General features: G+C 35.1%; 1 pseudogene; it reads right to left on the bottom strand.

Moving 5' to 3' along the window:
* Positions 1-2,805: 2,805 nt before the first annotated feature.
* On the bottom strand, positions 2,806-5,587 carry LOC112785888 (calcium sensing receptor, chloroplastic-like; annotated as a pseudogene).
* Positions 5,588-11,375: the final 5,788 nt, after the last annotated feature.

The raw sequence follows: 11,375 nt of genomic DNA, 5'->3' as shown, positions 1-11,375 counted from the left end.
TTTGGGCGTTGAACTCCAGTTGCTCCCTTATGGGCACTGGACGCCAGGACTGAGGCTGGTGGCTCTCGTTGAATGCTAGTTTTGGGCCTTCATTTCCGAAACAAATTATAGACTATTATATATTTCTGAAAAGCCTTGGATGTTAGCTTTCCATAGCCATTGAGAGCGTGCCATTTGGACCTCTGTAGCTCCAGAAAAACTCTTTCGAGTGCACAGAAGATCTACAGTCCTTTCTCTACTTCTGAATTAGACTTCTGCTCAAACTCCTCAATTTTAGCTAGAAAATATCTAAAATCACCATAAAACACACAAACTCAAAGTAGAATCCAAAAATATGAATTTTGCACTTAAACCTATGAAAATATAATGAAACTATCTGAAAACAATGCCAAAAAGCATATAAAATATCCACTCATCAACATTTCAACAGACACTTGGTGAGTATAATAATAAAACATAGTAAAATGCAAAAGATAATTGAAACTATAAATAATTAATGCAAACAATTAACAATAGCAACTTAATCAAACATATATAAACCTCAAAAGATCAAATTCATCAACAAGAACTCAATAGTAATTAAACTAACGAGGTAATTTCAATTATAAGAAAGTATGAGTAAATATTGTGTATTTGAAGAGAAAATTAAAGACTACTTATAATAGAAACAAGCTAGAATCCAAGATTAAAAATATAAATAGCAATTCTACTCTGAACCATAATAAACGCTGAGAACTAAGAGAATTTTGCTAAGAAAACTAAACTAAAACCTAACTAAAACTCCTAAAAAATGATGTATGTATGCTATGGCACTACAAAAAATTCTGGTTAAAATTGCGGTTTTTTTGTGTAATTACGGTGGTTTGAACCGCCATTATTACCAGAAACGGCGGTTTTAGAAAACGATGTAATTCTGGGTGCCATTTTGGTTATTACGGCGATTTTTAAAAAACTGCCACAATTTCCTGAGTTAAAACGGCGGTTTTTAGATAGGTTAAAACGGTGGTTCAAACCGCCATTTTTCCAAATAAAATTACATTTTTTGGTTGGTTAAAACAGAGGTTCAAACCGCAGTTATTTCAAAGGTTAAAACGGCAGTTTTTGTTGGTTAAAATGGCCGTTGAAACCACCATTATTTTTAGAGTTAAAACGGCGGTTTTGGTTAGTTAAAATGGCGGTTCAAACCACCATTATTTCCAGGATGAAAATGGTATTTTTGGTTGGTTAAAACGGCGTTTATGAACCGCCATTTTTATCCTAACATAGCATCATTTTGATTGGTTAAAATGGCATTTTTACTTGGTTAAAATGGCGTTTAAAATCGCCATTTTTACCGAGTTAAAATGGCATTTCATGTTGTTTAAAATGGCAGTTATAATCTGCCTTTTTTACCAGATAAAAGTGACATTTTTTAATCATTTACAAAGACAAATTTTAACCGTCATTTTTCTCGCATTAAACAAATTTTTTTATTAAACTTTTTCAATAACAAAAAATCAATACTCAAACAAAATATTATATAACTCATAAACAATGTATTAAATATAATATATTATTTTCTAGTATTAAAATCAAAAAATAATAACCCCCTATACAAATAAAGTATCTAATATAGCATAATCTTTTAATTATAAATGTCTTAACATGTATCTCTTAATACATAAAATCTCCATCATAGCTTTTGGTGCACTTTGTCATGATAATCTCTGTCATCACTCCAATCATTCTTTTGTCTTGATTATTTGCCTGAAAAAAAATCATGTTCATTTTAATTAATTATCTTTCACAGCTTGGCTTCTTCTTCTTCTTCTTCTTCTTCTTCTTCTTCTTCTTCTTCTTCTTCTTCTTCTTCTTCTTCTTCTTCTTCTTCTTCTTCTTCTTCTTCTTCTTCTTCTTCTTCTTCTTCTTCTTCTTCTTCTTCTTCTTATTATTATTATTATTATTATTATTATTATTATTTCCTGTAATAATGCCTAATTAATTATTACTAGCTATCTAAGAGATTCTGGAATGAAACACAAACTAATCAACAAGCAAACACAAAGTGCCAACCCTTCAAAATTTCCAAGCAAAGCCAATAGAATTAGACCATTTTTTCTTCACAACTTAATAAGTGATCAGCAGTTATTCTTGTTCTTCAAGCATAATGAGTCTAAAAGAGATGGAAGCATACATAATTTTTATACCTCATACTCAAAACTTTCCTACATGGATTAGATTTTAAGGAACAAGCCACTACTGCTATTAACAGATTCTTTAATTTCTGCCACACAGACACACTCTTAGTGGAGGAGATATCTATTATTGACTTAAATAAATAAACTAATAAGTTCTTCTTATGATATATACATACCAATAACTAATAAGGAATATTCCGTTTGAGAAATTTTTTTATTATACTTTATACTTTTATAATTACTATTTTCTTGATCAATATATACTCATATTTCTCTAGTTTACCTTATGTAATAGAAAGTTTGAAGATAGAAGAAAGTTTGTAACAGAATTTGTTTAGATCATACTACAAAGCAAAAACAAGATTTGTCAAATTATTATTACCCCCAAAAAATTGGAAATAACATGTTGAAGATTGAAATGGTAACATTCTCTTAAAACAATGTTTCTACAAGAGCAACCCACCTTATATGGAACATAATTACCATGCCAAGCAACAACATCGAAGGGAGAGAAATCCAGAACTGCAACAAATAGTTCACCACCAAAATTCTGCACTATAGTGTACCCAAGATTGAATTTATCTTCAAGGAAATCCCTTGGATATGCAAGACCATTAGCATATAAAAAAAAAACAAAATAGCAGATCAATTGATCTTTAGACATTACAGTTAGTTTATTCAAGTGCTAATTTAGATGTTCAGTTGTTAACATAAAAATTTTATCTTGTGATATCATTACATTAAATTACTTCACAAACAAGATATAATAAGTGCACTCAAATTCTAACTAAGACAAAAAGAAATTATAAGGAGAAAAACTAATTATGAGAAAATGATGAAACAAAAAATAAGGACGACTTGAACATACACAAGGGGTAGATTTGTATTTCCAAATAAAAAAATAAAAAAGAAAAGAAAAGAGAATCAATCAGCTCCCGGAAGAAGCTTGGTACTTGATTGGGAGGTTGTTCCAAAACCTCTAACAGCTGCAGGGATGACTCTTGATGGAGACACAACACCTCTGCAAACGAAGAGAAATAAGAATCTGTTCCTAGTCTACTCTGTAACCACCCTTTGTTCTCCAAGAACCCGTCTGCCATGATCCATGTGTTCTTGAAACCGAGGCTCGTTAATGTTCTTGCTACTATTTTTACTGAGTCCGAGTACCTAATTTTGCATCCAGCACCAATGGTTAACACTTAATAATCAATTTATATAATGATATAACTCAAAATAATAACAAAGAAACTAACGAGTCCATGATCAGAATGTTAGAGCCTTTGTTGATTTTCTTCAAGTAAGAAATCTTCAAAGCTGCTAGTTCAGCTTCCACTTTCTTCACATTCCTAACAAGTCCTCTGAGCTCTCTTGGTAGTTATCACCTACAAAGCACAGGAGGAAGCGTATTAGCCGATGGTTTTGCATAAGAACTTGTTAATGTCAAAGGTACCTTTGTAACCACGGAAGTTGAAGGTGATGCCAGACCAAATTGGAGGAAGTAAGAGGTATGCAATAAAGAGTGCTCCACCTGTTCCAGAAATCACAGTAGGATCTGAAGAAGATATTGTTTTAACTGTCGTCGAAGCTATTGGCTTCGCACCTTCAATCACCTTGGTTGTTTGTTGTGCAGTGTCCACGACTGCCTGAAAATTACAGAGAATATCCATACCAGGTCAAGAAACTTCGTTCTTCAAACATCATTCAAGTTTCTAAAAAAAGGTGCAAACTTCTTGAAAGGCGAACTACAAAATTCTTAGGGGTCTTAATATGATCTATTTCTTTAAATTCGATATTCAAGGTCATAAAGAAGAACCTAGAATAACTAGTCTATTTTTCTTTTCCCTTTTTGAAAGTTCTGTTACTACTCGACTTCGAAAAGGGGAGAAAGTGTTTTGGTAGCATCAAATGAATAACATTTCGAAAAACAGAACACAGAAGAAAATTGAGTATAATTTAATAATGAAACTCTAAAGACATTTAGCAATCTCAATTCTAATCACACTCTTAATTAGACCTTATCTCTGAGCAAATTGAGAAATTTTCCAAAGAAGTCCATGCTTTCGTAACAGATTAGTATTTATAAAACACATGCTAAATACAAAAACTAGTGCATTGTTGCTTAAACAGGAACCAAATTGAGCACTACAGAAACATGTATCAAACATCATGAATCATAATTCAGAATCAAACAAGTGATATTCTTAAACCTTGGCAACAGTGATGATAGGTTGGGGATCAACACCAGTGCTTTGGAGTGCCTTCTTGTACACCAGGAACTAAATGAAGATCTAACATGCAAAAGAATTTCCACTTCAGTGAATATTGTTTTGACTTTTTAAAAGCAACTGGCAAAAGAAACACACACAAAATTAGCCAATATAGCAAAAGAAACCGAGCAAAATTAAGCATTTCTGTTTCCCAGATAAACACTAATAATATTTTAATACATCAAAATTAAATAAAATGCTCAAGCTAATATAGGGCAGCTCTTGCAGCCAAAATTTTAACTCAAATATAAATATGAAAGCTTTAACTAATGGAAAAAAAATCTCAACAAAAGAGTATCTAATTTTTTAATTCAATTTGTCAAGAATCATAACACCATGTATTTATAATTTATAAAAAATTAATATTTTAAAATTTGAGAGAGAGAGAGAGAGAGAGAGCACCTTTTCTCCCTGCTCTTTTCCATCAGTTCCCTCCAAATCCAACACAAGTGTGCAAGGCTTAATGCCTGCACACCGAGCAATCCAGATTCCTTCGGTTGTTTTAAACCTAAAAACAAGCAATGCAAAGACCATCACATATCACATATCATATATCATATCTATACTTACAAAAGTCAAATAACATTGTATATAAAGAATGGGGATTACAAGAATTACTTGCCTTCTAGCATCAACACTCATCTCTTGGAAATTGGTATAAAACAAATGATTCAAGAGTGTGCTCTTCCTTGCCAAAAGTGAATAGAACAGTAAGTTACCATCACAACAAGAGGGGGGCTCCAAAATGAGTATTGTTGATTATACATAACAAGAAACTATCATGGAGAATGCTATTAATACCATAAAAGTTGACGAGCCGACTTCAGATAAAACAGACTTTGCTAGATCATTTGGAGAAATGATCTCATAATTTACAGAATCCTTCATTCCATTTTTTGAAACCCTACAATGATACAAGAACATATAAATTATTTGTCGAATTGATGTACCATACAATGCAAGCATTAGTTGAAACCTAGAATAAAATCAAGAACAAGTTACAACCCTTTTCCTACATGTAGGGGCTAAATCAACATGTATATGATATGTATATTTTAAAGTTTGCATTTAACCTTGTTCAGCATTTTCTGCTTACCTGCTAAGCTGTTCTACAACTTCAAATTTCAGTAAGTTTACATTCATCAACCTAGTTTAGTTTATTATTCATTAAGTTATACGTGAGTTACCATCAAGAATCCTAACACTTTAATGTTAAAAATGGATGAAAACCTTAAGGTCTTATATAGATCTAAGAGAAATACCAGACCTAAGAGGAAACTAACAGTCAAAACAAAATTCAAACACCAACAGCAACAAAAATGAGACCTTATACTAAAAAAATCAATAAATCAATCACTGTCGACAGAAATAAATTCAAAAACTAAGAAGAAAATAATATCAGAAACACAAAATAAAATACCTAACAGAAATGGAATATAAATGAGACCTTTGGAAGAGTAAGGGACAGCGGCAAAGGCACCAAGTAGAGAAATGGAGGAACATCAGCGGCGGCAGAGCAGCGGAACACAAATTGCTATTGATCTTGCTGCGCAAACGGCGGAATCGACTTCTCCACTCGTGATGGATCCTCGCAAATGGCCTTAAAAGAGATACTTATCACAGAGGAAGGAAATTAAAGGAAAGGAAAGGAAGGAAAGAAGGAAGGAAAGGAAGGTGTTGTCGATTTTGGTGGAGAAGACACAGAGGTCGACAAGGAGAGGAAGCTGGAGGAGACGTCATCGGAGGAGATCGCCGCTGTAGGAGATGTCACCGAAGGAGATCGACGCCGAATGAGATGTCACCAGAGAAGATCGTCGGAGAACACAAGAAGATCGAAGATCGTTGCACAGGCCAGGAGCAACAGCGCCACCCATGTGGTGTTTCGACTTTCAGCTAAGGGTTTCTGAAAAATAGGGATTACTAATTCTGCTTTTATATCACGTGATAATTGCGGTTCAAAACTGCCTTAATTATAAAAAATGCCACAAATCCAAAAATCAATTGTGGCAGCAGTAGAAACGCTGGAATATCCAAACATAATGGCGGTTTTCCAAAGGTGCCGTAATATAAATGTCATTTTAACCTCTTTTTTGTAGTGTGGTATGTTGTGGTATGTTGTCCCCTTTTGATAGAGTTTCAAAACTTCAGATTTGGACCAAAGAGACCCCCCAAAATCGCGAGGCACATGAAATTTTAAGTGAGTCATGCGTTTGTACTTGTACATATGCACAAGCATGTGTGCGTACGCACACTGGCCGAAACTCCCCTTGTGCATACGCATAGAAAGGTGTGCATACGGACACTAGCTGAAACTCTTCTTATATGTACGCATAGAAAGGTGTGCATACACACACTAGTGTGTTCTTCTCCTTTGTTTTCTTCATGAAATGTCCCACTTTGCATGTTTTCCTTCCACTTCTCCAAAGCCATCCTAGCTTATTGGTCCTGAAATTACTCTACAAAATATATCACGACATTGAATGGAATAAAGTGGAATTAGATTGACTATTTAGAGCATAAAAATAATGTTTTCAACACTTAGGTACAATTTAGAGAGAATTTACAAAAGCATACTATTCAAGTGAATAAATGCAAGTTTATTTGATGAAATCTACTCAATTCAAACAAAAAATTATCATCAAATGTGGATTTATCAGACATCCCCTAGTCCTTCTAAACTACAAAAGTGAGGGAATGACACTCTAGGTCTTCAAAAACTTAAGCCAAGCTCACGCCATCAAAATACAACATATCAATCATCACTCCTCCGCACGATCAAAGATCCTTACTAGGCCTCCAGTGCTCCATCTAAAGTGAAGGAAAGGGGTAAAACTTTGGGTTTTTAGTAAGGTTGGGGTTGTTAATTTAAGTTCTTTGATTCTTCGAGGTTTAGCAAATAAATAGCAGAATACAGAGAAACATTATACAGATAAAGAATACAAAACAACACCACACAGAAAAAGAATACAGAAAGCACACACATACGCACAGAATATATATATATGGTAGAGAAGTATGAGCAAACAAGTATGATACATGTCTATCCGATGCAGGCCATGAACTCACGTGTCAGTTTACACCTTGCAACTCGACATTACCTAAGAGCCAATCCTAGATATGGTTTTTTAGATGTTTAATTGCACAAGCCTTATGGCCGAACCCATTCAGTTAACTTTAAATGGTATTAAGCTATACGGCGGTGTAGCCATTTAATTGAATTTAAATTATATAAGCCCTACAGTATAGCCATTCAGTTGACATTAAATTGTATTAAACCCTATGACATAGTCATTTCGTTGACTCTAAATTATTTCAAGATGTCTATATCTTTAGAACAATCTTTAGTATATGGGTGCCCCCACTATATACTCAAATGATTAGCAAGCTGGATAGGCCCTAAACCTTGCTAGGCATGCAGCCTCTCACTCAACATCCTTAATCCCTAAGCTTTAATTAATTATATTTTAACTCTTTAGTTTGAATTTCTACAAAATTATATTTTTTTTTTGTTATATACCAAACTTCATTAATTGTACCTTGATGCTTAGCGCTTAAAGCAGCACTTGGCGTTTTCAAAGCATAAAATTTTGCAATCGCTCGCAGGCGCCTAGCGCCCAGAAACTTAAAGCAGCAGGGCACCTAGCGCCCTTGTTTAAGAAATTGGTTGCCCAGCAGCCATGTTATATACATATAGTTGGACACCCAACGCTTATAATTCATATATACTATATATATGTTAATTATTATATGGTATATACATATAATACATGTTAATGATTATTATATATACTTTTACCTTATATATTATATGGTATATTTTCTTGTATGGATACCTGGAGGGAGAGCTTGGTCTCTGGGAATCAACGCCGAGTTGTTATCTTTGGTGCCGACCTTTGAGCTTTGTGGTAATCCGAGCTTTACTCCAAGAGTATGTCCAATCGCGTAGATCTTTGAGCAAGAAACAAGGGGGAGTGTACCTGCAAAGGCACTCCGAAGCTTAAGTCAGTATTGAGAATTCAATGTGTCCTTTTAGGATGGAAGATCATACCTTTTATGGGTGAAAATGTGCAAGTCAGTTATGCTTCTACTTTATTGCCTATATTAAAGAGCAATAATAAGGGTGAAATGTTAGGTTGGACGTTTCACTTTTGGGAAGCAGTCCGTTAAGCTGAGTTATAACATAAGTTGCCGATTAATGGCGTTTATTGCCGATTAATGACTGTAATGCCAAACTATAACTCCAGCTTTCTAAATAATAACGTGAATAATGATGAGTTATGAATGACAATGCCAATTTATGATGTTGGATTTGTAACGGCCGGATCATAGCCCCCAAGCTTTGCCTGGAAATTGTGTTTAATGAAGTAGGTTGAGCTTTTTAATGAACAAGTCGGTTATTTGAGTTGGTGCATAACTCGGCGTTTGATGTGGTCTAGGAGCCCCCAATTCAAGATGATTTGTTAAACAATTAATAAATTAATATTAATGAGAGAGAGAATAGTGCGCATACTTATTAATGACGTGCGTATTCCCAAAGTACATCATATCTCTTGGGTCAGTTGAAGTGACTATTTGGTGGTTTTGGGAAGCGGTTTCTGGGTTTTGAAATTAACTTTTGGAGTTGAAAAGGTTTGGTGGTTTGACATAAGGTTGTGTGAGCCTTTTCAGAAGAAGTTTAAAGCAAAATATGAGCAAGAGAGGTATCATCTTTTTCTAACATCTGTAATCTTTGCTTTCCTTCTCTGTTATCTTTTTTCTTGTTCTTTCTCTTTTTGTTTTTAGGTTGATAATGGGGTTTGAGAAAGAGAAGAGGGAAAAGATTGACTAGTCATATGAGTGGGTGAATGAGGATGTGAAGAGGTATCCGTCACTATTTTTGGACGAGGGTGCTGTTAAGGAGATATAAGTTAGTAGGATAGTGAGGGGTGGGTGTGGGGTGCGATTGGACTTGCTTCCTTACACAGTTGTTGAACGTGTGTTCTACAGGGGGGAAGGGTTTGAGTTCTTTTATATGTATAGTAGTATTTTAGAGGAGTTAGGAGTGAAGCTTCCATTTAGCGATTTTTAGTGTCAGGTGCTGAAACAACTGAACTGTGCGCCTTAACAACTCCATCCCAATGGTTGGGCATTCCTTCGTGCATTTGAGATTCTGATGGAGTTTTTGGAGGAGCCGCCTACAGTGGAGTTATTTTTCTCATTGTTCCAGGAAAAAGTGTTTGGAAGGATTGTTGGGTGAATTTGAATAGTTCACCAGGGTTTGCTGTGTTCAAACTGTACAAATCATCGTTCAAAAACTTTAAGGAGATGTATCTGAAGATTAGGGGTGTGGAGGATGACTATCTATTTTACGTGGACGAGTTTTTGGGAGAGAAATTCCCCTTGTGGTGCTGTTTAGAACCTCAGAGTATTCTAGGGCCTGAATCAATATGTCCCCGGAATGAATGTATTATTGAGTTTTTGGTGGAGGGGATAGATCGGAAAAGTTTGTTATCGGTGTTTGAGTTGTTGAAATGGGATGAGAATAGGCAGGCTGTAGTGGATTATTTAGGTGAGCTTAGTTGTAAATGATGTAGTCTAGATAATGCTTGTTTTCATTTTGTAATCGATTTTGGATTATTGTTTTTTTAAGGTGGGAAGTATCCCGGGGTCAACTCGGCTACCCTTAGATCTCGGGTGAAGAGCAAAAGCTTGGAGAAGGAAGGTTCAACATCAAAGGCAGAAAAAATGGTAGGTGCTGGGGAGGTTGATCAGCCAAAGCCGAGGAGGACAAAGGTAATTTTGAAAAGGAAGAAATCTGACATGGTCAATTTGTAAGAGGATTCTGAAGATGGTCTCGGAGTTCCGAATGAGGAGCTGTGGAGGTTCTATGATAATCAGAAAAAATTGCATGAGGTTGTTGAGTAGAGTGAGGGTTCCTCTCTTTGGGGGAAGGATTATCCCTTCATGATTACTGCCGATGAAGTTTGTCAGACTCCTGCCGATGTTATCTTGGCTGAAGAGGTGGGAGATGTGGCTATTAATCAGTACATGCAGGTAATTTGCAATTATTTGTTTGTTTTGGTTTGATATTTTTATGGATGACCAATTTGGTGCATTTTTCTTAATTTGTATAAGGTTATTGGTCTGAGGCTTGCCAGTTTAGAGCGTAGCCGAGAAAAGAAACATTGTCAAGTGGCCGAGTAGAAGCCAGATGCGAAGTTGGAGGAACAGTTGAGCTTGAGGAATGTAAGGGTTACAGAACTGGAGAGTAAAGTAGCTGATCTTGAGAAAGAGCTAAAATTGATGAAGGAAAATTATGCAAAAGAGGTTGAAGATTTGAAGAAGAAAGAGGCCGAACTTTCTTCTATGACTTCCAGGTTGTAGAGGTAACAGCGAGATTGAAGGAAGTTGAGAAAAGTAAGGTAACAGAAATTTTAGACTCTTTTGTTGAGGGATTTGAAAGGGCTTCCTTGCAAGCAAAGTTTTTGTCTCTTGATTGTGATTTTTATCATATGGATCCGGGTAAAATTATCAGAGATAGAGTTATGGTTGAAGATGACGGAGATGCTGAGGAAGAGGATGAGAATAGTTGATCAGTGTGTATGTTTTGTGTTTTAAAACATGTATGTTGGTGATTTGTTTTGCTCCTGTAGTGAGCTTATGACTATTTATGTTCATAATTTTGGTACTGTTTCTGTAAACAGTTTATTTGGATTTTTGTTACTTGCACATGTTGATTTTGTAGAAAACATATATATTTTTATGATAGGTGAATTTTGCCTAGTTGTGATTGTGGCTTGGAGCCAATTTGTTTTTTAGGCAAATTTGTGTTAATGGTGTAATGCCATTAATTTGATGGAGAAGTATCATTGAAAGGCTGAGTGGGCGAAGTTTATTGAGATGCCGATTTAATAGGCATTGATAGTATATTGTGTAACTGGATTCTGTTTAA

Source organism: Arachis hypogaea, chromosome 20 (assembly GCF_003086295.3).
Source record: "Arachis hypogaea cultivar Tifrunner chromosome 20, arahy.Tifrunner.gnm2.J5K5, whole genome shotgun sequence".
NCBI classification, from domain to species: domain Eukaryota; kingdom Viridiplantae; phylum Streptophyta; class Magnoliopsida; order Fabales; family Fabaceae; genus Arachis; species Arachis hypogaea.
This window is presented reverse-complemented; position numbering and strand designations above follow the sequence as displayed.